This window comes from Macaca thibetana, chromosome 1 (assembly GCF_024542745.1).
Source record: "Macaca thibetana thibetana isolate TM-01 chromosome 1, ASM2454274v1, whole genome shotgun sequence".
Taxonomy (NCBI): Eukaryota; Metazoa; Chordata; class Mammalia; order Primates; family Cercopithecidae; genus Macaca; species Macaca thibetana.
In genome coordinates, this window is record NC_065578.1 from 180,981,530 (window position 1) to 181,004,886 (window position 23,357).

General features: G+C 43.6%; 1 long non-coding RNA gene across 1 annotated transcript in view; it reads left to right on the forward strand.

The window, feature by feature from the left end:
- Positions 1-21,835, forward strand: part of LOC126940666 (uncharacterized) — a 38,621-nt gene extending 16,786 nt beyond the window's left edge. Inside the window, exons 3-5 of the long non-coding RNA XR_007720867.1 lie at positions 3,379-3,577; positions 19,002-19,118; positions 21,744-21,835. This is a non-coding gene — a long non-coding RNA (uncharacterized LOC126940666). The remainder of the gene's footprint in view (positions 1-3,378; positions 3,578-19,001; positions 19,119-21,743) is intronic.
- The last annotated feature ends 1,522 nt before the right edge of the window (positions 21,836-23,357 follow it).

Genomic DNA, 23,357 nt, shown 5'->3' on the forward strand with positions numbered 1-23,357 from the left:
AGAGAAGAAATCCCACATGAGCTTCAAGGGAGCGTCCCAAGGAATGGCTCTAAGACTCCAAGGGTCGTGTTTCTCACCTTTATGGGTTAGCAGCTGACGACCCAGGGACTGAGACCACTGGAAGTAGGAAGGAAGTGAGTAGAAAAATGAGGGTGAAGATGAAGAAATAGAAGGGCTGGATTACCCAAGAGGCATACGATCGTTCTGAGCCATCCAGAAAATGAGGGAATCATCAGGGTTTTGGTGGGTTTTGTTTTTTGTTTGTTAGTTAGTTCGTTTGTTTTTTGGGACGGGGTCTTGCACTATCCCTCAGGATGGAGTGCAGTGGAGTGATCATAGCTCACTGCAGCCTTAATCTCCTGGGCTCGAGAGATCCTCCTGCTTCAGCCATCCAAGTACCTAGGACTACAGGTATGCACTACCACACCCAGCTAATTTTTATTTTTTGGAGATGGGAATCTGATTTTGTTGTCCAGGCTGGTCACGAACTCCTGGCATTGAGCCATCCTCCTGCCCCAGCTTCCCACAGGCATGAGCCACTGTGCCCAATTTGGGAACCATCAGTTTTTTAAAAAATAGGATTTAATATTTCACAAAGAGTACCTATGTATTGCCTGTGAGGATGGGGTGGGAGGCGGGTAGGGCAAAGGTACAGAAGGGAAAGGTAATCACCTTTAGTAATTAGGGCCTCAGTTATTTTTAGTAATGCAGGCTCAACAGGTCCTGAATGGGCAGGAAGGAGATGTTAAAGGAGGAAAAAGAAAGAGAAAGATGGAAGATAAAAAGGTCAGTGTGGTGGCTAACGCCTGTCATCCCAGCACTTTGGGAGGCCAAGGCAGGAGAATTGCTTGAGTCCAGGAGTTCAAGACCAGCCTGGGCAATATAGTGAGACCCTGTCTCAGAAAAATTAAAAAAAGGAGAGAAAGAAAAGCAAGTATGAGTATCCATTGGCAAATATGTACCAAGTGTCTACTGCGTCTTAGGCTGTGTGCTAAGAACTGGGAATGTAGAATTAAAATTTCCTGATCTGCTGAGAGAGAAGGAGGAGGAGGAGGAGGAAGAAGAAGAAGCAGAAGCAAGGAAGCAAGCGAGAGAGAGAGGAAGGAAGGAATAAGGAGGAGGAGGAAGAGGAAGAAGGAAGAAAAAGAATGAAAGCTTTCAAGCCCTGCCTTCAAGGAGCAGTATGCCACAGAAACTTGGTGTACAGATTGTCACTGGTTGTGTTACTGGGCTGCTGCTGAGCTGCTTATCCCTTTATGGTTGCTTGTTCTTCAGCAGGAAGTCCAGTCTCCACTGTTAAATGTAATTTGTCTTAGAATCTTCGGAGGGGCCGAACTCTATAAGGCAAACCAAACAAATATCCTTTTTCTTCATTTAAATAGCATGTTTATCATTCATTCCTTTTTTTTTCTCTTTTATTTTATTTTCCTTTCTCCTTCCTCCTTCTTTCTTCTGTCTCTCTCTCCTTTTCTTTTTTTCTTTCTTTCAGATGGCATTTTGCTCTGCCATATAGGCTGGAGTGCAGTGTGGTGCAATCTCAGCCCACTGCAGCCATCGACTCCTGGGTTCAAGCGATTCTCCTGCCTCAGCCTTGGGAGTAGCTGGGATTACAGGTGCACACCACAGCACTCAGCTAATTTTTGTAGAGATGGGGTTTCGCCATGTTGGCCTGGCTGGTCAAATTCCTGTCCTCAAGTGATCCGTCTGCCTCAGCCTCCCAAAGTGTTGGGATTACAGGCATGAGCCAACACACCGGCCTCATTCATTCATTTTTCAAACCTCGAGGTTACACCTTACTACGAAAGGCATGCTACAAAGGATCTATCCATTTTTTTTTTCTTGGCACTTTAAAGAACAGGGACCCTTGTGACGGCCTCTCTCTGAGGCATTAACTATCTTGGAAACCATAGATTAGATTAAGAAGGGAGGTCAAAACATTCTTGAATCACTTAAAACTGGAGACTACATGGTTTCAAGGTGAAACCCCTGAGGTCAAAACATTCTTGAATCACTTAAAACTGGAGACTACATGGTTTCAAGGTGAAACCCCTGAGGTCAAAACATTCTTGAATCACTTAAAACTGGAGACTACATGGTTTCAAGGTGAAACCCCTGGGTTGCACATTGGGAACTGACATAGGAAGTCTGCTTGGAGCTTCCTTTCTTTGTCTTTCATTGGTATCCCAGTGGCTTATTGCCTGAGCAGAATCACTGAAGGTGTGTGACGTGACTGAATCAATTCTCTGCACTGGCAAGCAGCAGCCACCTGCACCACCAAAGACTTTTGGGACACCCTGCTGCTGTCGTGCAAGACCCAGGTTACAGAAATGAAGAGAGTGTGTTCCCTGCCCTTGGGTTGCTTACAGCCTAAGAGAGGAAGCAGAGAGGTAAACAACTGATTGGAACTTGAAACAAAATCAAATGCATTTTAAACTCTGGAAGAGGCACTGGGACCTTGAGGACTCAGATGTGAGAGCACTTAATTTCATTAACAGAAAACCTGATGGAGGGAATATTCATTTCAGCTGAGCTTTCAAAGATACATAAGATAGCACAGGTAGAAAAGATGGAAGGTGATTTTCCAGCTGAAGGAATTGTAAGGGATTTGCACAGAAACATGAAAGCATGCAGTGGTTCCAGGAAAAGTAGCTCTTTGGAGGTGGCTTGAAGGGAGGGAGAGTGCATGGGGCAATTAAGTAAAAGTCATGGGCCGGGCACGGTGGCTTACGCTTGTAACCCCAGCACTTTGGGAGGCCAAGGCAGGTGGATCACCTGAGGTCAGGAGTTGGAGATCAGCCTGGCCAACATGGTGAAACTGTATCTCTACTAAAAACACAAAAACTTGGCCAGGCATGGTGGCAGGTGCCTGTAATCTCAGCTACTTGGGAGGCTGAGGCAGGAGAATTGCTTGAACCCGGGAGGCGGAGGTTGCAGTGAGCCGAGATTGTACCATTGCACTCTAGCCTGGGCAACAAGAGCGAAACTCCATCTCTAAATAAATAAATAAATAAATAAATAAATAAATAAATAAAAAGCAAAAGTCATCTGAGAGACTCACAGGAAGAAACTACAGCAACCTGCCCACAGACGGATGCTTAGGTGGGAGGTAGTGCATGTTGCCTGGTATTCCAAGTCAGGCACACCAGAGTTTGCCTCTCAACTGTCTTATTATTGCTGACATATGTTGAACTTATTGAACCTCATTTTCATATTACATAAGTTGAAGATAATATATCTACATTTTAGATGGATGTTAAAGTGCTGAACAAGTGAAAATGACAGACCCTCAATAAAGTAGCCCCTTCTTTTTAACTCTTGAGGCAGAAACATAATTGAGCATCAAATCATTTTCTGTATTGTCATTCGTTTCACAAATAGTTATTGATGGCCTTCTGTGCATTGGGCCCTGTGCTAGAAGCTGAAGAGTATTCAAAAATGCAAGCCATCAAAGAGAAGATAATATAGTTGTGAGATGATATGAGGAGAGATCAAAGGAGAAGTCAGTGTCCAAGATAGCAACCAATCGGAGCCCTCACAAGGCTGCGACCCATTCATGAACAAAAGGAGCATCCAGGCAGTGAGTACTGTGCGTGATGTACGAAGAGTGGTGTGCATGGTGGACAGAGAGTGCTGTGAGTTCAGAGTACGGTGAGGTCACTGAGGACTGGGATGGGCTGGAAAGGTTTCAAGGAACAGGAGAAATGCGAGCCAGACCTGGAACCTAGTTAGCATTTGGAGAGCAGAATCACTGGACGTGTGTGAAGTGACTGAAGGAAGAAGAGGGGAAAGGAATGATTGTGTTAAGTGGCAAAAACCCAGCCATAGAGCAAGGTGAGCTTAGGGGAAGTCTGGTTTGACTGTATAGGAGGAGTCCTGGGAGATAGGGCTGAGAGGGAGATTGGTGTCAGATTATGGAAAGCTTTGGAGGTCAGGCTAAGGACTTCAATTTCCATGACAGGCAATGTGTTTTTCATTGTGTGCTCTAGGGCACACAGATCTACCTCCCACCTGCACCCTGCATTTTTTAAATGCCACTTATTCTGTAGTATTCATATATTGTACTGTTTTCTCTATTAGAAATATGTGTCATACTATGCCCTAAGCAAAACTATAAATTCTACAGGATAGGGCTCATGAAGATTTCCTAAGTTGATGTGATTTAATGAGGTAGCAGATCTTAGAAGCTGGGAAGTAAAGAAGGTTTAGTGATGTCCGTGGAGAAACTGGGAGCATACTGCTCCGACGGTTTGTAGAAAGTGCCAGCCACTGCACTGTCTCCACACTTGGTGCCTCTCCAAATGTTGATTTTAATGCTCTTGGAGTTGCCTTGATGGTTTGGACCTCTAGTTTGAACAATATCACTGTAGACCATATTTGATGTTACTTCCCATACACTAATACCAGAATCCTGAAATACAGGTGTGATGTGGTTTGGCTGTGTCCACACCCAAATCTCATCTTGAATTGTAGCTCCCATAATTCCCGTGTCATGGGAGGCACCTGGTGGGAGGTAATTAAATCATGTCGGTGAGTCTTTCTCGTGGTGGGGTTCTCATGATAGTGAATAAGTCTCACAAGATCTGATGGTTTTAAAAATGGGCGTTTCCTTGCACAAGCTCTCTCTCTTTGCCTGCCATCATCTGTGAAATACATGACTTGCTTCTCCTTGCCCTCTGCCATGATTGTGAGGGCTCCCCAGTCATGTGGAACTGTAAGTCCATTAAACCTCTTTTTCTTTCCAGTCTCAGGTATGTCTTTATCAGCAGCATGAAAATGGATAATACAAGGTAGAAGGCACATTTCTGCTGAAAGGTCTTAGATCTTCCAGATTCTTTCAGATTTTGCCTGATCAAACTCCTTCACTCTCCTAAAACAAACCAACCAAAGTAACAACAGAACAGTAGTAACAAACTCATCAAGTAACAATAGAACTGCTGTGTGTTTATAACTCCCTTGCTCTCTAGAGACCCCTGTGCTTTGATATTATCATTTGCTCTTTCTCAGCTTAACTCTGAGGAAGAAATCAACCAAGAACCTTGGGAATCAAGTGACCAAGGGCAGAAAGCAAGAAGGGTGCAGTGCAAACATGGCCTGCCTGGATGTTTGCTTTGGTTTAAAGAGTTACCAGGGATAGTATACTAACCTTTTATTTTGCAGGGGCCTTTACTTTCCTGGTAAACAGCTGTTTTTAAAGTAGCAGTTTCTCAATGTGACTGGGCAAACAGATCCTTAAAATAGATCTGACCCTCCTTTCTGTGCATCAGCCAGGGTGGCAGCAGTGACACCTGGGCCACTGGTCCCAGTTGCATGCCAGGAAAATAAGCAGTAGTGTCTGGGTTACTTTTCTATCCAGGGCACAGCCTTTTATCCCACTGCCTCTTGAAGCCATAGCCTGTGGTGGCCCTGACTACCACCAAGTAGTAGACTCTACACACAAGTGTCTGCAGCCCCAGGCGCTGAGAGAGACCCTCCCAGTAGGGCATGCGCAGGGACCGCCTTACTGGCCTGGAGTAGATCACTTTGGTTTCACAGACTCTTTTTAACGTGGTTTTCCATAGCAAGGGCAGCTAACTGGGGTGGAGGTGAATATGGGGCCTGGGAAGAGGCCATTCATAGTGGTTCCTACAAGGAACAAGGTCAGTGTCTCCCCTTCCCAACAGGAGCCTGCTCCTGCAGTTGGGGGTCATGCCTAGCTCTCAAGGCCCTAGATGCTGACCATCCTCAGCCTGTTTTTCTGCCCCCCTCCATATGTATTTACTACTGGAGTAAGACCAGCTTTTTACAGGCACTCCCCAAAACATACACATACATGAAACTTGTGCCAGTCTTCTCTTCTGGCCTTTGTTCATGCTGTTCTTTCATCCTGGTAAATTCTTTCCTTTCCCCTGTATCCATTCAAATCCTTCCCACCCTTCAAGGTCTGGTGTAAACCTACTCCCTCCATAAAGCCTCCTCAGCATGTTCCTATTTGTGACCCTGGTTCTTGTCTGTTTCATGTAGGTCAGTTCAATCTCTCCATGTAGTTTGCAAGCCCCAGGAAAGCAGAGTCCATGTCAGGTCCTTTAAAGGTGTCACCTACATCCCCTAAAATAGCTCTCATTTCCTGTATGACTTCTCTCTCCTTTGTAATTCACTTTTTTAAAAAACCTTTTTTTTCCCCCCATAAGTGACTGGGAATGATGCTCTTCACTTCTGAAATGCCTGTAGCTACTTGCACAAAGCTGGTGATCAATAAATACTTGCTGATTGGATAATTTATCAATAGCCTATATTGAAGAGAGAAAATAGTAACTAAAATGATGAAAGCTTGAGCATGATCCATCAATCTTACTTTGGATCCTTGAAGACGAGCACGTCTAAACACATAATGGCCTTTGCATGCAGTTCTCTTTCATTTAGTTGCTTAAAGAGGTAGTTTGACTCCAGCCTCTCTATATTCAGCTACAACAATTCAAACTAGTAAACTTTAAATGAACATCCTGACTGTACTGGATCCTGGTCACGGGATCTGAGGCCCTGCTCCTGGAGAAGAGAGTGGAAGAGCCTTTATTAGTCACCAACCAGTCATTTCCCACTTAGCCCTAATGGGTAGTAAGCATGACAGCTATGAGCAGTAGCCACAGGCTGTTTAGGGTAAGGGAAAACGTAGGGAAGGAGATCCAAAGGATGCGAAGCTGGAATGAAGGATTTCAGCTTCCAAAAGCACAAACTGATTGATTCTCAAAGTACATACCGTAGCCTGTAGTGAGTCATGACCAATTATGCAAGTGGCATAGCAGACACCAGAACCAAATGAGACCTCCAAGGGAGGGAAACCAGGCCAAAGCTTTCTCTGGGGAGCAGCCAAACCGTCAACAGTCATGGAACAAAGTCAGGAAAAGGCCCTGAGAAGAGCTAAATTTATCCAGGTTGCCTGTGGTGCTTGAGGGCATGAACTTCAGGGAAAAAAGAGCAAATGAGGAGTTACTCATATGCCAGAGAGAGAGAGAGACCAGAAAAGACAGGACAATACCTATGGCTGGTGGTTTACAACAGCAGAAGAGGGAAATCTCACTAATGTTGACCAGTAGCAGCTGCCTAGCCATATCACTCTGTGTGTGTCTGTGTGTGTTGGTATGGGTGTATGTCTTTAAACTGAGGACCTTTATACTAGGGATTTAGAGTGGACAGAAGATCAGGAACCACATCAAGTTTCCACTACCTCTGATGGCTCCTAGAAAGGTAGTGTTTTCCCAGAGAACTAGGTAAATAGCTGAGAGTTACAAAAGCATGCCAGTTCATACCCAATGATTGGAACATGTGATACCCAGGGTACGATAGCTTAGTGACATAATGGTAGAATCTCACCTACTGATGGATCACAGAGAAAATGCTGAGATCATTGTCAGTCTGAACAATGTTTCTAATTTGGAAGGAGTTGGAGGAAGCCATGATAATGAGTTATCTTGCCCACTCAAGGGTGGCTCTCAAAAGTAAGGTGGGCAGGAGGAAGCAGGAGGTGACGGAGCACTTGCTGAGTAGCTATTGGTAGTTTTTTGTAAATACTCTCTCATTCAATCCTTTGAGGTAAGTATCATCTCCAGTTTATAGATGACAACACTGAGACTCATGGAGTTTATGTAATCTTAACAAGGTCACCCTAATGATAAGGATTGAAGTCATGGTTCAAACTTAGGCTGCTTGCTCCAAAGCCTGGGCTTTTTCTGCCCTACTGCCGTGGTTCCTAGCTCTCTCCACACTCCTTAAGTCTAAAATCCCAGCCAGAGTGAACCTCCAGGGAGAGCCTGGTGTAATCAGGACATGGGGGATGAGAATGTGAGCTCTTTGCTCGTAAAATCTCCTGCATCTTGGACCAATCAAAAGCTAACAATCAACCAATCCCTTCCCTGGGCCGACCCACCACTTTACTACTTGGAATTTCTTCCAAAGTGACATTTTTTTTTTAGAAAACACAATGAGATGAAAGGTGACTGTCGTTGCCTTTTCTCTTTGCTTTAAGCATGTGATAACCTTTCTTTCTGGTCATGTCCCAGTCTTCTTGGTCTTTGCCCTCAGCACTGTGAAAGTGCATGTTTGCCCAACCTTTATACCACATAGCTCTGAGCAGCACATGTTCTGATCTGGACTAAGTTCACTTAGCAGAAGAGTGGGTGGCCTCCTACTGACCCTTTCTGGAAATACCTGTCCTCACCAGGTTCCCCTTAGGCCTATCCTGGTGGCAGCTGTGCTAGGATGGGAGCAGAGTGGGTGGGAGCCCATTTCTCCACAGGAAATCCAGAAACAGTCCCACCAACTTCTCCAGGATTAACCTTAAATGCCTTCACCCTCCCTTAAATCCTCTCACTTCCTTCCTTTTGTCACTTTAAGCATTAGCTACGTATCATTGTAACCCATGTTCAATACTCAGGAGGGAAAGAAGCAATCAGAAACTCACACCTTGGCTCGCTTATTCAGAGACTAGGGTCCATTCTACGAGTTCCCTGTATTTTCCCTTACTCTTCCCATCCTAAGGCTGGTGCTCCTTGGGATTTGGGCATCTTCTGTTCTCAGTGTATTCGTTCTCCCCGGGCAATCTCATCCTTTGTTATGACAATGATCACCATCTCAGATCTCTCTCTTCTTAGACCTCAGCACCTACCTCTCTACTAGACACCTCCATTTGGAAGTTCCTCAGGACAAAATACATGCTCAATAACTCATTGCTGAATGCATGGATTGTTTAAACCCCCAAAAATGGGCAGCTCAGGCTGAAGTAAGCCTCTGATTTGTTGGATTTTACAGTTCCCCCTTTATTTTATTTTAATTTATTATTATGGATTTGTGAGGCAGTTTGGAGTGGTGAAAGGATCACAGTCCTCAGAATTACAACTGTGTTTAGATCTTGACCTTGCTTTAACATCTATTTCTTTCTTTATTTTTTCCTTGAGACAGAGTCTTGCTCTGTCACCCAGGCAGGAATGCAATGGTGCGATCTTGGCTCACTGCAACCTCCACCTCCTGGGTTCAAGTGATTCTCCTGCCTCAGCCTCCCAAGTAGCTGGGATTACAGGCATGCACCACCACACCCGGCTAATTTTTTTGTATTTTTAGTAGAGACGGGGTTTTGCCATGTTGGCCAGGCTGGTCTCAAACTCCTGACCTCGTGATCCACCTGCCTTGGCCTCCCAAAGCTCTGGGATTACAGGTGTGAGCCGCTGCGTCCGGCCTTTGACGTCTATTTCTATCTGTCTATCTGAAGGTCACAGGCTAAACTCTGAGCTAGGCAGTATGGAGCCCCATCCATGATTCTACATCTGGTTCTGTTGCAAAATGGCTCTGTAGCTTTGGGCAAGTCCCTTTGCCTCTCTGGATCTCCTAGTCTCTGAATAAGTGAGCCAAGGTGTGAGTTTCTGATTGCTTCTTTTCCTCCTGAGTATTGAACATGGGTTACAATGATATGTAGCTAATGCTTGAAGTGACAAAAGGAAGAAAGTGAGAGGATTTAAGGGAGGGCGAAGGCATTTAAGGTTAATCCTGGAGAAGTTGGTGGGATGGTTTCTGGATTTCCTGTGGAGAAACGGGCTCCCACCCACTCTGCCCCCATCCTAGCACAGTTGCCACCAGGATGGGCCTCAGGAGAACCTGGTGGTTGGATCTCCTGGTTGAATTGCTAAGCTGAATTATCTAAGACCCATCTAAACTTACCTTTCAGGGTGAAGCATTCTAGCACCTGTAGGTAGGAAGTGTTTTTCAGACTAACTAACTGATATTTTTTTTCTACAAGGAGATACTGTAAATCTCAGCAACTTGGAAGAGTTCATTCTGTTTTTCTACAGCTTTGTCCAGACTCTCTGAATGAGGGTGAGAACTAGAACTAGTTGTTGTTTTCAACACGATCCAAAATTCAGACTTCTGTCATGGTAGGTGTCCACATAGCAGGGTTAAAGATGAATGTGAAAATATCTGTCTCCACAGATGCCTATGTTTGTCTAGCTTGTCCACTTTCTTCCCTTCTGGTACACAGACTTGCAGAGGCAGCTGTTACCTGATTACACAGGCAAGAGTTTCTCTGCATGAGGCTTAGGCGGCCCCATTCCCCCACAGGATCCACCGCCACCCCTTTGGGTGTGACCACTTAATAAAAACAACACACTATAAAAAGTGTTTTTAAAAAAAAAAAAAAAAGTTTCTCTGCATGGATGATTGGCTGTAAGGGAGCTGCCACTGCAGGTTGATAACTGCTTGACAAACATGCCAGACACAAGAACCATGACTCTAAGTGAACTGTTAACTTTCCATGTATTCACCTCGGTAGGTATATAGGGATACTAGGTGTTTGAGGGATACTATTTAATTCTGATAGTAAATTTATTTAAATTTTATTTTATTTTTAAAAAATTTTTTAAAAATATATGTATTTTTTAATAGAGATGGAGGTCTTGCTATGTTGCTCAGGCGACTCTTGAACTCCTGGCTTCAAGTGATTCTCCCACCTCGGCCTCCCAAAGTGGCACCTAGATCTCTTTTAAATTTTAATCAAAGTGGCACAGATCCTGAATTTAAACAAGTTAAATGTGCTAAAAACACTTAGCAGTCCTGTAGACTCCTGACCACCTCCTCCATGTCCTGTTCCCCAGAGGTACTTGCATTCAAATCTTTCACTGTTTCTAATGATATATACTTCCATATTTTATTTTATTTTTTATTTTTATTTATTTATTTTTTAAGATGGAGTCTTGCTCTTGTCGCCCAGGCTGGAGTGCAGTGGCGCAATCTCAGCTCACTGCAACCTCCACCTCCTGGGTTCAGGTGATTCTCCTGCCTCAGCCTCCTGAGTAACTGGGATCACAGGAACCTGCCACCGTGCTCAGCCAATATTTTTTTGTATTTTTAGTAGAGATGGGGTTTCACCATGTTAGCCAGGCTGGTCTCAAACTCCTGACCTCAGGTGATCTACCTGCTTTGGCCTCCCAAAGTGCTGGGATTACAGGCCTGAGCCACCACACCCAGCCATACTTCCATATTTCAAAGAATATACTGATGTTTAATTAATAATTTGATACTACTATTATTAGACAGGGTCTCATTATGTTGCCCAGGCTGGAGTGTAGAGGCTATTCACAGGCATCACAGTGCACTACAACTTCAAACTCCTGGGCTCGAGCAACCTCCTGCTTCAGCCTCCTGAGTAGGTGGTACTACAAGTGAGCCCCACTGTGCCTGGCTAACTTGAAATTATTTAAACATTTTATTGTAGATGAGGTTTTAGATCTCTATTGCTCCCTTTTTCTTTTCATATGCTTCCAGTTCCTCCAGCAGAGAAGTCAAATATATTCAGCATTTAGATTATTATGACTATTGAAAGATTGTTCGTGCTAAGCCAAGTATTGGATTATAATTTCAATTTTTGAATTTTTAGGTAATTAATGATTGCCTGCTTATTTTCTTTTGTTTTCTTATTACTTTTTTTTTCTTTTTCTTTTCTTTTTTTTTTTTTTTTTTTTTTGAGACAGGGTCTCACTCTTGCCCAGGCTGGAGTGCAGTGGCATAATCACGGCTCACTGCAGCCTTGACCTCCTAGACTTAGGTGATCCCCCTACTTCAGCCTCTCAAGTAGCTGGGACTACAGGCATGCATCATCACACCTGGCTAATTTTTTGTAGAGATGAGGTTTTGCCGTGTTGCCCAGGCTGGTCTTGAACTTCTGGGCTCAAGTGATCTGCCTGCCTTGGCCTCCCAGAGTGCTGGTGTGAGCCACTATGCCTGGCCCTTAATTTTTTTAACCTATGGCTAAATCCCTCTACCCCATTCAACATCCTCACTGTATAAAGTTCCATGTGGTCAGAGCAGGTGTCTGTGGAGAATGGAGATATTTTTACATTCATCTCAAAGCCTTCTATGCGTACAGCTCTATTTGCCCCCGCCCCCCAGTAGACCTTCCTCCAGGAGCTTCTCTCCTCTTGTTCCACTTTGGGTGATCCTCCAGGCCTGCAGCAAAGCTGTCCTTGTGGGACTTCCCTTCATGGTCATTCCAGGAATTTCCTTCATCTTTCTCTTATATTGCACCCCCTATTTCTTGCATCCCCTATTTCTTGCATCCCATGTCTTCCCCTTTCTTGGTTTAGATTTTCATTTCAGTTTCATTTTATTTTCATTTTGTCACAGTCTCTAGAAATCTCTAGTAAAGGATACATAGGAGGTAAATTTTTAAAAAGTCTTGTTTGTATGAAAATGTCTGTATTCTATGTTCACATTTAATTGGGACCTTCAGTTGGTATTAGTTGAAAATACTTTTTCTTTAGAAAAACATTTTTTTCATTTACTAACTTTTAATGCTGATATTGATAAGTCTATTGCTATTATTATCATGTCTTTCTATGGAGACTATTTTCTTCCTGGAAGCTTTTGATTATCCCTAGTATGTTATAATTCATTGTTTTTATTTAACAGTAGGGTTTGTCAGAGCTGGGTGCAGTGGTGGGTGCCTGTAATTCGAGCTATAACCGGAGGCTAAAAGAGGATCGCCTGGGCCCAGGAGTGAGTTTAAGACCAGTGTGGATAACACAGACTCTGTCTCAAAAAATAAAAAATTAAAAAAAAAAGGTAAAATTTGTCAATGGATGGGCTACATCTTAGGGTCCTCAGGTGGCAAGTGGGCTTTTCCACACACACAATTGGTCTTATAAGACAAGAAATGCAGTGCAAAGGCCAGGACTTTGAAACGGGCTCAGTGAACTAGTGTGGTAAAAGTTTAATGCTTTTCCTTCTGTCATTTAGGTGGTTCCCCCCACCCCCCCATTTGTTTTCTCTTTAGAAATTATCAAAGGGATTAGATAAGTGATTACCTCCTTGGGGTAATTTCAGATTCTGTCAGAAGCCGGGAAACTTGGACAGGATGTGAGGCTGCAATTTCAGTTCATTGAGCCTAAAGAGCACCCTCTTTGGGGATGGGCACCAACAGCCACCTAGAAAAGACTGGAAGAAAGAATATTTGAATATGATGGCTACCAGTGGAATTGGAATCAATATGATTGTGCCAAGCAAAAGAGTGAAACTATTGTATAGATATGAACTCCTGATGCTATAAGTTTTTTACATTTTATTTTCAAGACAGCAGCTTCTTGCAGTATCACTCCATGATTATTGCTGTCGATCAGGAAGTAGTCTGTAACAGGATATGCATGTAGAGAAATAATAGATAGCATTGCCTGCAGATAAGTTGAAATGCCTTCTCCCTGCTCTGAAAACAATACATTTTCAGATTTTTAAAATTTATTTGTTTTTGAGATGGAGTCTTGCTCTGTCTCCCAGGCTGGAGTGCAGTGGCACGATCTCTGCTCACTGCAACCTCTGTCTTCGGATTCAAATGATTCTCCTGCCTCAGCCTCCAGAGTAGCAGGGTTTACAGGTGCCTGTCAACATCCCTGGCTAATTTTTATATTTTTAATAGAGACAGGGTTTCTCCATGTTGGCCAGGCGCGTCTCAAACTCCTGATCACAGGTGATCCTCCCACCTTGACCTCCTGAAGTGCTGGGATTACAGGTGCCAGCCATGGTGCCTGGCCTGAGTTTTCAGATTTTAAATGAAAGATACCTGATCTGTGCTCCTTCTTCTAGCCACAGTCTGCCATGTAAACGTATTTGGTCTGTTCCTGAACCCAAGGGGAATTCTTTTCTCTTTCATCTATCCATCCATTTATGCATCCAATCATCTACCTGTATCCTACCTGCCTGTCAGACTAAGTCTAAGAAGCTTTGCTCAACTATTTAATTCTACTGATTTCTCCTTTTTTTGAATACCTGCCAGATAGTTATTGCCATCCCTCATTTTAGCACGTAGCAGTTCATGACTTAGATTGACTTCAGTTGTGGTCACAAACACAAATGCCTACCAAGGGCCAGGCGGATGATGTATCTGAAGTCTGCTCCATCAGTCAGATAGGAGACCCCTGGGGACTGTGTGAACTGGAGAATAGGTGCTGTCAGTAAGGGACAGCTGCCCTTTGCTCCAGTCTGTTGCTGCCTACCAAAAATCCAGGTAGATGTAGATCTTCCAGTTTTTCAGGAGAGAACAGATGTCTAAATTTTTACGACTTTTTAAAGTGGTGGTTTAATTGTAGAAAAACACGGTGTAGGACAAGCACAATGTGTGTTTCACACTGTACATTTGCAGCCTCTGAGGTGATGAGCTTCTTGAGCTCATTGTTTCTGAATTCCATATGACAGCTCATACATTAACTAACATATACAGTAGGTGCCTGATAAATGCTTGCCACCCTTTCCAGAGTACCACATCCAAGCCAAGTAAAATTATTGCCTCAGCTGATTCTCTGTAGCCTGTAGGTGGTGTAAAAAGAAATGTTCCCCTAAAACTTTATATATTAGAGATACTCTCCTTGCCCCCAAACCTAGTGGGGCTTGATGTATTTGCTTAGCAGGTTAAATGAACTATTAGTGTATTTAAGTTTTTTTTTTTTTTTTTCCTTTTTTTCGAGAGACAGGATCTCACTCTGTCACTCAGACTGAGGTGCAGTGGTGTGATCACGGCTCACTACAATCTTGAACTACAGGATCCTGTCACTTCAGTCTTATAAGTAGCTGAGACTATAGGCACATACTGCCACACTCAGCTATTTTTATTTTAATTTTGTTTTTTGTAGAAATAGGGTCTCACTATGTTGTCCTGGCTGCTCTCGAACTCTTGGCCTCAAGTGATCCTCCTACCTTAGCCTCCCAAGGTGTTGGGATTACAGGCATGAGCCACGCACCAGGCCAGTGTGTTCTTTACCATCTTTAAATAAAACCTTCCCTCAACATTCCATTCCTCTATGGCTACCACTAATGGTATAAATTTGCCTCTTATTTATCACATCATTTGGTTCTCAGTTACCCTTCCACGTATACTGCTCCCCAGAAATCACTCTCAGTAAGACCACCAGTGACCTCTTTATTGTTAAACACAGTGGTGCCAATCAGCCCTGGCCATTCTCGCAACTGACTTGAATCAGCTGATAGCATTTGATACTGTTAATTATTTCCTCCTCCGTGAAATTCCCATTTTTCCTGGCCTTTGCAGCTTTACTCTCTCCTACATTTTCTTCAGTCTTTCTGGATACTTCTCTTCAGGCTCCTTTTCCTGCCCGGTCCCTAAAATGCTGATTTTCTGCTGGTGTCATTTCAGGCTCTCTTCCCCCTCCTTCCGCACATTCACCCTGGGTGACCTCATCCTCTCCCGTGACTCTCCCCCTGCATGAGCGCTGAGATGCCCAGTTCCACCATCTCCGTTCCAGACTCATCTAATCAGCTGCCTTCTGGCCGTGTCTGTCTCCATTGATACTTCTCACTCAGCATGTCCAAGGCTGAGCTCATCACTCTCGCTCCACCTCCCCTCTCCTCTTCCTGCATCCCTGTCCTCCGTGAGCAGCATCACCATCTACCTTGTGGCCTGGACGTGAATCCTGAAACTTCCTCCTTGTGTTGGATTCTCCAGTGAGCACAAAAAAAGCACAGGCTTGGAACACCAAGGAAACAAACACAAGGTGCCAAAAAATTATTTCAGAAGTGTGTAGTGATTTACATGCATGTTTATAGCAGCACAATTTGCAATTGCAAAAATGTGGAGCCAACCCAAATGCCGATCAACCAACAAGTGGATAAACTGTGGTGTGTGTGTGTGTGTGTGTGTGTGTGTGTGTACATATACATATATGTATATGTATATACATGATGGAATACTGCTCAGCCATAAAAAAGAATTAATTAATGGCACAGCAACCTGGATGGGATTGGAGACTATTATTCTAAGTGAAGTAACTCAGGAATGGAAAACCAAACATTGTATGTTCTCACTCATAAGTGGGAACTAAGCTGAGGATGTCAAGGCATAAGAATGACACAATGGATTTTGGGGACTCAGGGGGAAAGGGTGGGAAGTGAGTGAGGGATAAAAGACTACAAATTGGGTTCAGTGTGTACAGATTGGGGCTTGGGTGCACCAAAATCTCAGAAATCACCACTAAAGAATGTACTCATGTAACCAGACACCACCTGTTTCCTAAAAATCTATGGAAATAAAAAATTAAAAAAAACAACAAAAGCTTAAACAAAAAAGAGTGCAGTGCTTTTAAAAAGAATCAAAATGCCATCCTAGAAAAAACAAAGCTTATTGGCTTCCTTATACTTATTTTATGATTAGACAGTACTTTTATTGTGGATGTTGTATACAGGGTAGACATAACCTTTCGAGGCTTAGAGCCACTAATGTTCTTTCTACAGCGTAGTCATCCTCAGCCACCCTTTCTCCATGCCCAATTGGTTCCTAAGCCCTATTGATTTTGCCTCATTGACAGCAGCTGAACCATCTCTAATGCTGTCTTAGGGCTTCTGGTTGTCTGTGACCTAGATTGCTATAGCAGCCTCTTGACTAGCTTTCCCTTCCCACCCATCTATCACAGAGATGTCATCTGTTTCTTGTATGTCACTCTTCTTCCTAAAACCTTTTCCTTGCCACCTAGTAACTTCAATGAAAGTTTCAACCCCTTAGATTAGCTGACAGGCTGTGTGCCCCTTTGCCTCCATGCTACTATTTCACATGCAACCTTCACTCTAGATTTCTTATGCTTACCCTACTCTGCACCCCTCACCTCTACCCCTCCCCAGCTAGGAAGGGACTGTGTGACAAGTGAGAGAAAAGGCGGGAGACTCTAACCCTGTGTTCTCTAGGGAAGAAAGGAATTCTCCCCATTTCTCAAAAGCCTCCAGAGGAGAAATGATAAGACATACAGAGATAGAGTTCAGCCAAGAAACATTTTCCTTCTGCCCTGGGCTTGTCTTTTGGCCATAGCTTTTGCCCTTAAAATGCAGGTAGATTTGTCACTAGGGCCACATGCAGAAGAGGGCCATTGTCTTCTTTCAATGTTCTGCTCAGTGAGAACATCTTCACGTCACCAGCCACGGGCAAGCCCGCTCAGCTGACACAGCTCATGTCCTCTGTAAACAGGGCCCGGGAGAGCGCTCTGTGTGCCTCTGGTCAGGAGCTCCGTGGCTCGGCCTTGGTGGGGAGAAGGGCATTACTCACTGGACCCCGTCCTCTCCCCAACATTGTTTGCCCATTTTCACCAGGGGACTGAAAGGGGGATGGGGGAGGAGGGCGGGAGAACACAGGAGAGTGGAGCTGTTTGTTTTCTCCTTCCTGTTAACAATGCAACATCTGTTCCCCAGCCTGGCAGCTGGACCAAAGTGAATTGATGAGAGCATTCATGCCTCTGGATCAGGGGGTGGGGAGTGGGAGGGGGAAGGAGGGAGGGCTCCCCCAAGGGCTGAAGCCTCTCTGAACAATAACAATAGCAACAATCATGAGAATATCTTCAACACCATTTGGCAGTTTGACCGTGGAGCCCACGGAGCCCGTGGAGCTGGGTAACTTGATGTTCCAGCAGATCCAGGTATTGTAATGAACACACCAAACAGAGATCTGTGTGCCTTTTTTTTTTTTAAAGAATCGCCCAATTAAAGGAATAGTGTTTACCTAGTAAATATCTATTTTGGCTCATGCACAGTGATAGAAAACATCTTTATTTACCTAAGAATGAATCTGAGAGAGGTGAAGCTGACAGAGGTGGAGTGACAGCAATAAGGCAAAATGAGGGTTAACATAGCAGTGAGGAGAAAGAAGGACCCGCCTTCTCCTGGCCTCCTCCTGCCTCCCTCCTGTTCCTTCTAGTTCATCTTTGGCTACTTCCTTCTCAGCTCTGGTGTCTACTGTTGGCCTGTGCAGGGCTTAGGTCTCTCCTTTACCTGCACTTAACTCTCAATGTTTTTGTCTAGTCTTATGGCAGTGGGATCCACCTAAATACTGACCACTCCCAATTTATACCCTTGACTCAGATCTGTCCCCTGAATGTCAGCCTCGTGTATTCAACAGCCCACTTACCATCTTCAACTGAGTATCTAAAGTCATCTCAAAGCTGAGCATCACCAAATGAGCTTCTTGGGTCGTCTATCCACGAAACTTGATCTTCCATAGTTTTCCTCATCTCAGCGAATGGCAATTACGTTCTTCCTGGACTCTTCTCTTACTCTCATATACCACAACACACTGTAGGCAAAGCCTGTGGGCTCTATCTTCAAAATGCATCCCAGAACCCGGTCACTTCTCTCTGCCTCGACTACTTTGTTCCCTGTTCTAAGCCATCATTAGTTCTTTCCTAGATTATTACAGCAGCTTGCCGACTGGTCTGCCTCCGCCTTTGTGCTGCCTTCCTCTTGCCCAGCCTGTTCTCAACACAGCAGGCAGAGAGACCCTGTAAAACCATGATTTTGATCAGGTTCCTCCCCTGCTCAAAACCCCATATGCTCCCCATAGCAGAGGAGAAGCCTGCGAGGTTCTATCCAGTCTGGCCTCCTGCTAACCCTCTGACTTCTTTCACTGCTCACTACTTCAGCATTGCTGGCCTCTTGTGTTCTAGAACATGCCAGGCACTCCCAGCTCCAGGCCTCTTCCTGGACGGCTCTTCTCTCAGATGTTTGCTTATCTTGCTTTTTATCTTTATGTATTTACCCCAGAATTCCCTACTCTCCTTTTTTGGTCTATTTTCCTCTATAACACTTGTCACACCTGAAAAGTTCCATCTTCCACTGATTTATTTTGCTTATTGCCTCTTCCCAGTGATGACTGCACAATGTACGGGCAGGAATGCTTATTGTTTTGGACTCTGCTGTTCCCCTGGCCCTGGAACGGTGCTTGGCATGCAGAAGGCACTCAACAAACATTTGATGAATGCATGAACTGATGAATAAACAAATAAATGGATGCATGAATTCTGCTTTTGTTTCTGGCAGAATGGCTATGATATGGTTTGGCTCTTCATCCCCACCCAAATCTCATCTTGAACTGTACTCCCATAATTCCCATGTATTACGGGAGGGACCCAGAGGGAGATAACTGAAACATGGGGTGGTTTCCCCCATACTGTTCTCATGGTAGTGAATAAGTCTCATGAGATCTGATGGTTTTATCACAGGTTTCTGCTTTTGCATCTTCCTCATTCTTTATTTGCCTGCTGCCATCCATGTAAGATGGGACTTGCTCCTCCTTGCCTTCCGCCATGATTGTGAGGCTTCCCCATCCACGTGGAACTGTAAGTCCAATTAAACCTCTTTCTTTTGTAAATTGCCCAGTCTCGGGTATGTTTTTATCAGCAGTGTGAAAATGGACTAATGCAGGCTAGATTGCTAGAGGCGCATCCCATACCCTCTGAACCAATGAGAAAGTGTTGAGTGTTTATTTTGGGTATAGCATCTCTCTTCCCCTGAAAGAATGGTGGGTCAGAAAGGCAAGGTGGACTGTTTGGTCCTAGGGACCCATTACGGCTCTTGGGGAAAGGAATGTGGGGCTGCCCCCAGTGAAAATCATGAACAAAGACTTTTGTTCCAGTTCACTGAGTTACCTCCAGTGCCTTTTTCAGATTGACTGCTATTAAGTACTCTTGGGAAAATGCAGTAGATTACAGATGAGGGTGACATGAGGACAACTGTCACCAGACACAGGAGAGAGATAAAGAATGGAAGCTGTCAGGTTAGGGCCTGAACCCTATTCTTCAGCAGGTGGTCATGACCCTTTGCTCTGTAATCTCTTTTGAAGCTTTCTGGATCCTTGGAAGGTGGTGACCTTTCATATGATTTTGATTCTTGACTCATCTCTTTCTATCCTTTAGGGACCAGGGCTGAAAGAAAGAAAACACAACAGCACGGCTTTTCCCTGGGTTAATCAAAGTGGCTTACATTTGTACAATTTGCTAAGAACTTCCATATGGACTCTTTCAACATTGTTTGAGGGCCAATTATATGCAAGGAAACTGTGCTAAGTACTAGTGATACTAAAGACAGTTTTAATACAGCATGATGAATGCTGTGAAATGTTAATGTAATTAAAGCAACACCAAAAGGTTTGTGAAATGTTAATGTAATTAAAGCAACACCAAAAGTTAGGCATTTTATTCCTTTTATGTAGGTTACAAAATAGATTTAGAGATTAAGTTGCTCTAGAATACATTAGAAGAGGCCAGGAGTGGTGGCTCATGCGTGTAATCCCAGCATTTTGGGAGGCCGAGGTGGGTGGATCACCTGAGGTCAGGAGTTCGAGACTAGCCTGGCCAACATGGTAAAACCCATCTCTACTAAAAATACAAAAATTAGCTGGGCATAGTTGTGAGAGCCTGTAATGCCAGCTACCCAGGAGGCTAAGGCTGGAGAATAACTTGAAGCAGGGAGATGGAGGTTTCAGTGAGCCACACCCAAACCTGACAACAGAGCGAGACTCCATCTCAAAAAACAGAAAGAGTACATCAGATTAGAGGATCCTTAGGAAATGGATTTGACCCCAGATGTTCTGGTGCCCAGTCCAGTGCTCTGACCTTTATGTTATATGCTATTCAAGGGTGCCTTCCTCAATCATTTTCTAAGCCTACACATAGTCACGCTAGTGTGTGACCTCAACTACCTGTTCTAGAAACCCTAAGCAAAGAGGTATATGAGATTGTCTTGAAGTCTGCTTGCTGAGGTGGGAGATAGGACCCAGACATCCTTTGAATTAGGATTCTTAGGTTTCTGTCACTCAAGATTATCTCAACTCTGCCACTTGTGATTGACACTGATGAAATTTTTTTAACGTCTATAAGCCTCAGGTTCTTCATCTGTAATATGGAGATTATCATTCCTATATCAAAAGGTTGTTACAAGGATTAATGAGCTAAAGGTTGTTACAAGGATTAATGTATTAGTTTACAAGGGCTGCCATAACAAAATACAATAGATGATGTGGCTTAAACAACAGAAACTTACACAAAAAATAAAAATAAACCAACAGAAATTTATTTCTCACAGTTCTGGAGCATAGAAGTCCAAGATCAAGATGTTGGAAGGGTTATTTTCCTCTTTTATATTTTATATTTTATTATTTTTTGAGACAGTGTCTCATTCTGTGGCCTAGGCTGGAGTGCAGTGGTGCAATCTTGGCTCACTGCAGCCTCTGCCTCCCGGATTCAAGTGATTCTCCTGCCTCAGCCTCCCGAGTAGCTGGGATTACAGGTGCGTGCCACCACACCTGGCTAATTTTTTGTGATCCGCCTGCCTTCACCTCCCAAAGTGCTAAGATTACAGGTGTGAGCCGCTGTGCCCAGCCTGGGTTAGTTTCTTCTGAGGTCTGTTTCCTTGAGTTTCGGATGGCCATCTTCTCAGTGTCTTCATATGGTCTTTCCTCTGTGCACCCCTGTGTACCATTGTGTGCCCTTATCCCTTCTTTTAAGGACACCAGCCAAATTGGATTAGGCCTACCCTGATGGCCACATTTTAACTTAATCATTCCTTTAAAGGCCGTATCTCCAAATACAATTACATTGAGAGAGTATGGATGTTAGAGCTTCAACATGGGAATGTTTGAGGGACAAAATTCAGGCTGTAACAACCACCTAACACAGAGCTTGGCATATAGTTTGTTAAATAAATAAATAAAAGTAAAACCTAACACTTTGATTGAATCTCTGTTCTCAGCCTGTGCAGCTTCTTAGGGATGGTGAGTCCTGCAGGCTCGTTACCATGTGTGCACCGTCACACTTCTCTCTCGTAAATGCATCTCTCTCAAACTTCCAGAATGGTTCCTAGTCCCGTTATTTTTATACTGCTGGGTTTTGGAAGATTCTAAATTTATTCACTTCATATCCTTTGTGATTTTCTAGAATTTAGAAATATCCTCTCTCAACTTTTAGCTTTTCAGATGGAATGGTCCCTTGGCACAGCAGAAATATCCTGACCTGGGAGTCAGGAGATCTTGGTTCAAGCCTCAGTTCCACTGCAAACCAGCTTTAACTTTCTGAACTTCTGATTGTCCAGATAAAGACTGCAGGGGGAGGGGGGAATGGACTAAGTGCTACAATTTAGTATTCAGTGAACATTTCACAGAACATGGTGGATAAGAGCATGGACTTGGACTCAAGACAGATGTGGCTTTAAATCCCACCTCCACTACTTTCTAGTTGAGTACCTTTGAGCAAGTTACTTGAGCCCCAGTTCCTCATCTGTAAAATGAGAATAATGGTACCTCCCTTCATCGGGTTTCAGTGAGGCTTACATGAAATAATGCATATAAAGTTCATTCAGTATGATGCTTGGATGTGCAAACTCCCTTCCTGGCTTCATTGTATTACTGAGCCATCTTTCCCTGTGCTTGTCTTTCCACAGAGCCAGCAACCAGACCACACACACTCTCTACTCCAGGTGTAGCAAGAGATTGGTTTTGTGTGAAGAAAGAATAATGTTCTCTATTTTGTTGCTGGTTCATAACGGTGTTCAGCATATTTATTTATTTATTTATTTATTTATTTATTTAGGTTTTTTTTTTTTTTTACTAAAGTAGTTCATTAGTCTCATGCTCTCTGTGGGTCATAAATAGATCAATTCAACAGCAGGGGCCAGGTGCGGTGGCTCACGCCTGTAATCCCAGCACTTTGGGAAGCCAAGGTGGGTGGATCACCTGAGGTCAGGAGTTCAAGGCCAGCCTGGCCAACGTGGTGAAACCGTGTCTCTACTGAAAATACAAAAAAATTAGCCGGGCATGGTGGTGGATGCCTGTAATCCTAACTACTTGGGAGGCTGAGGCAGAATAGCTTGAACCCGGGAGGCAGAGGTTGCAGTGAGCTGAGATCATGCCATTGCACTTTAGCCTGGGCGACAAGAGCAAAACTCCATCTCAAAAAAAAAAAAAATTCAGCAGCAGGGTGAATAGGCACACAACAGTGCGACTGCTCAGTTAAGGCCTTCGTTATAATCAGGATATGAAAATCAGTGTCTGTAAGATTTTTTCACTGGGTTTTATTATCATACTTTTTATAGCTTCTTGCTATAGCAAAGTGTCAAATCATTTCTTTTAAAATTTTTGTCTAACCTTCATTGCAGTATATAATAAAAATTTATATGAAGAAGTAGTAATATTAACTTTGCAGTATTAAATCCATTTTCCTTTCAATCTATAGAACAAATGGAATAATAGAAAAAGTGCTATACCCTCCTCCTTGTCAGTCAAGGCAAATATTTAATTAAAACTTTTTCTTGGTCCCATCTCAAGGGCTGACAGATGTCTAACTCCTAAGTACAAGTCACAGATCTATCCTAATAGCTCTTGAGATCATTGCTGGAGGATATGGTTGAAGGTGGTGGTAAGAAGGTGCATCCTCCTTAAAGTTAATGACTCAATTTCAAACCAAATGCATAAGAGTTAGGTTTCAGTTGGGAGAACATTTTAAAGTTCCAGGTTTATTCTGCTTCAGTTGTTTTGAAAATCAGAGGTTTTAATGCAGCTACATGTTCTTTAAGAAATACTTCTG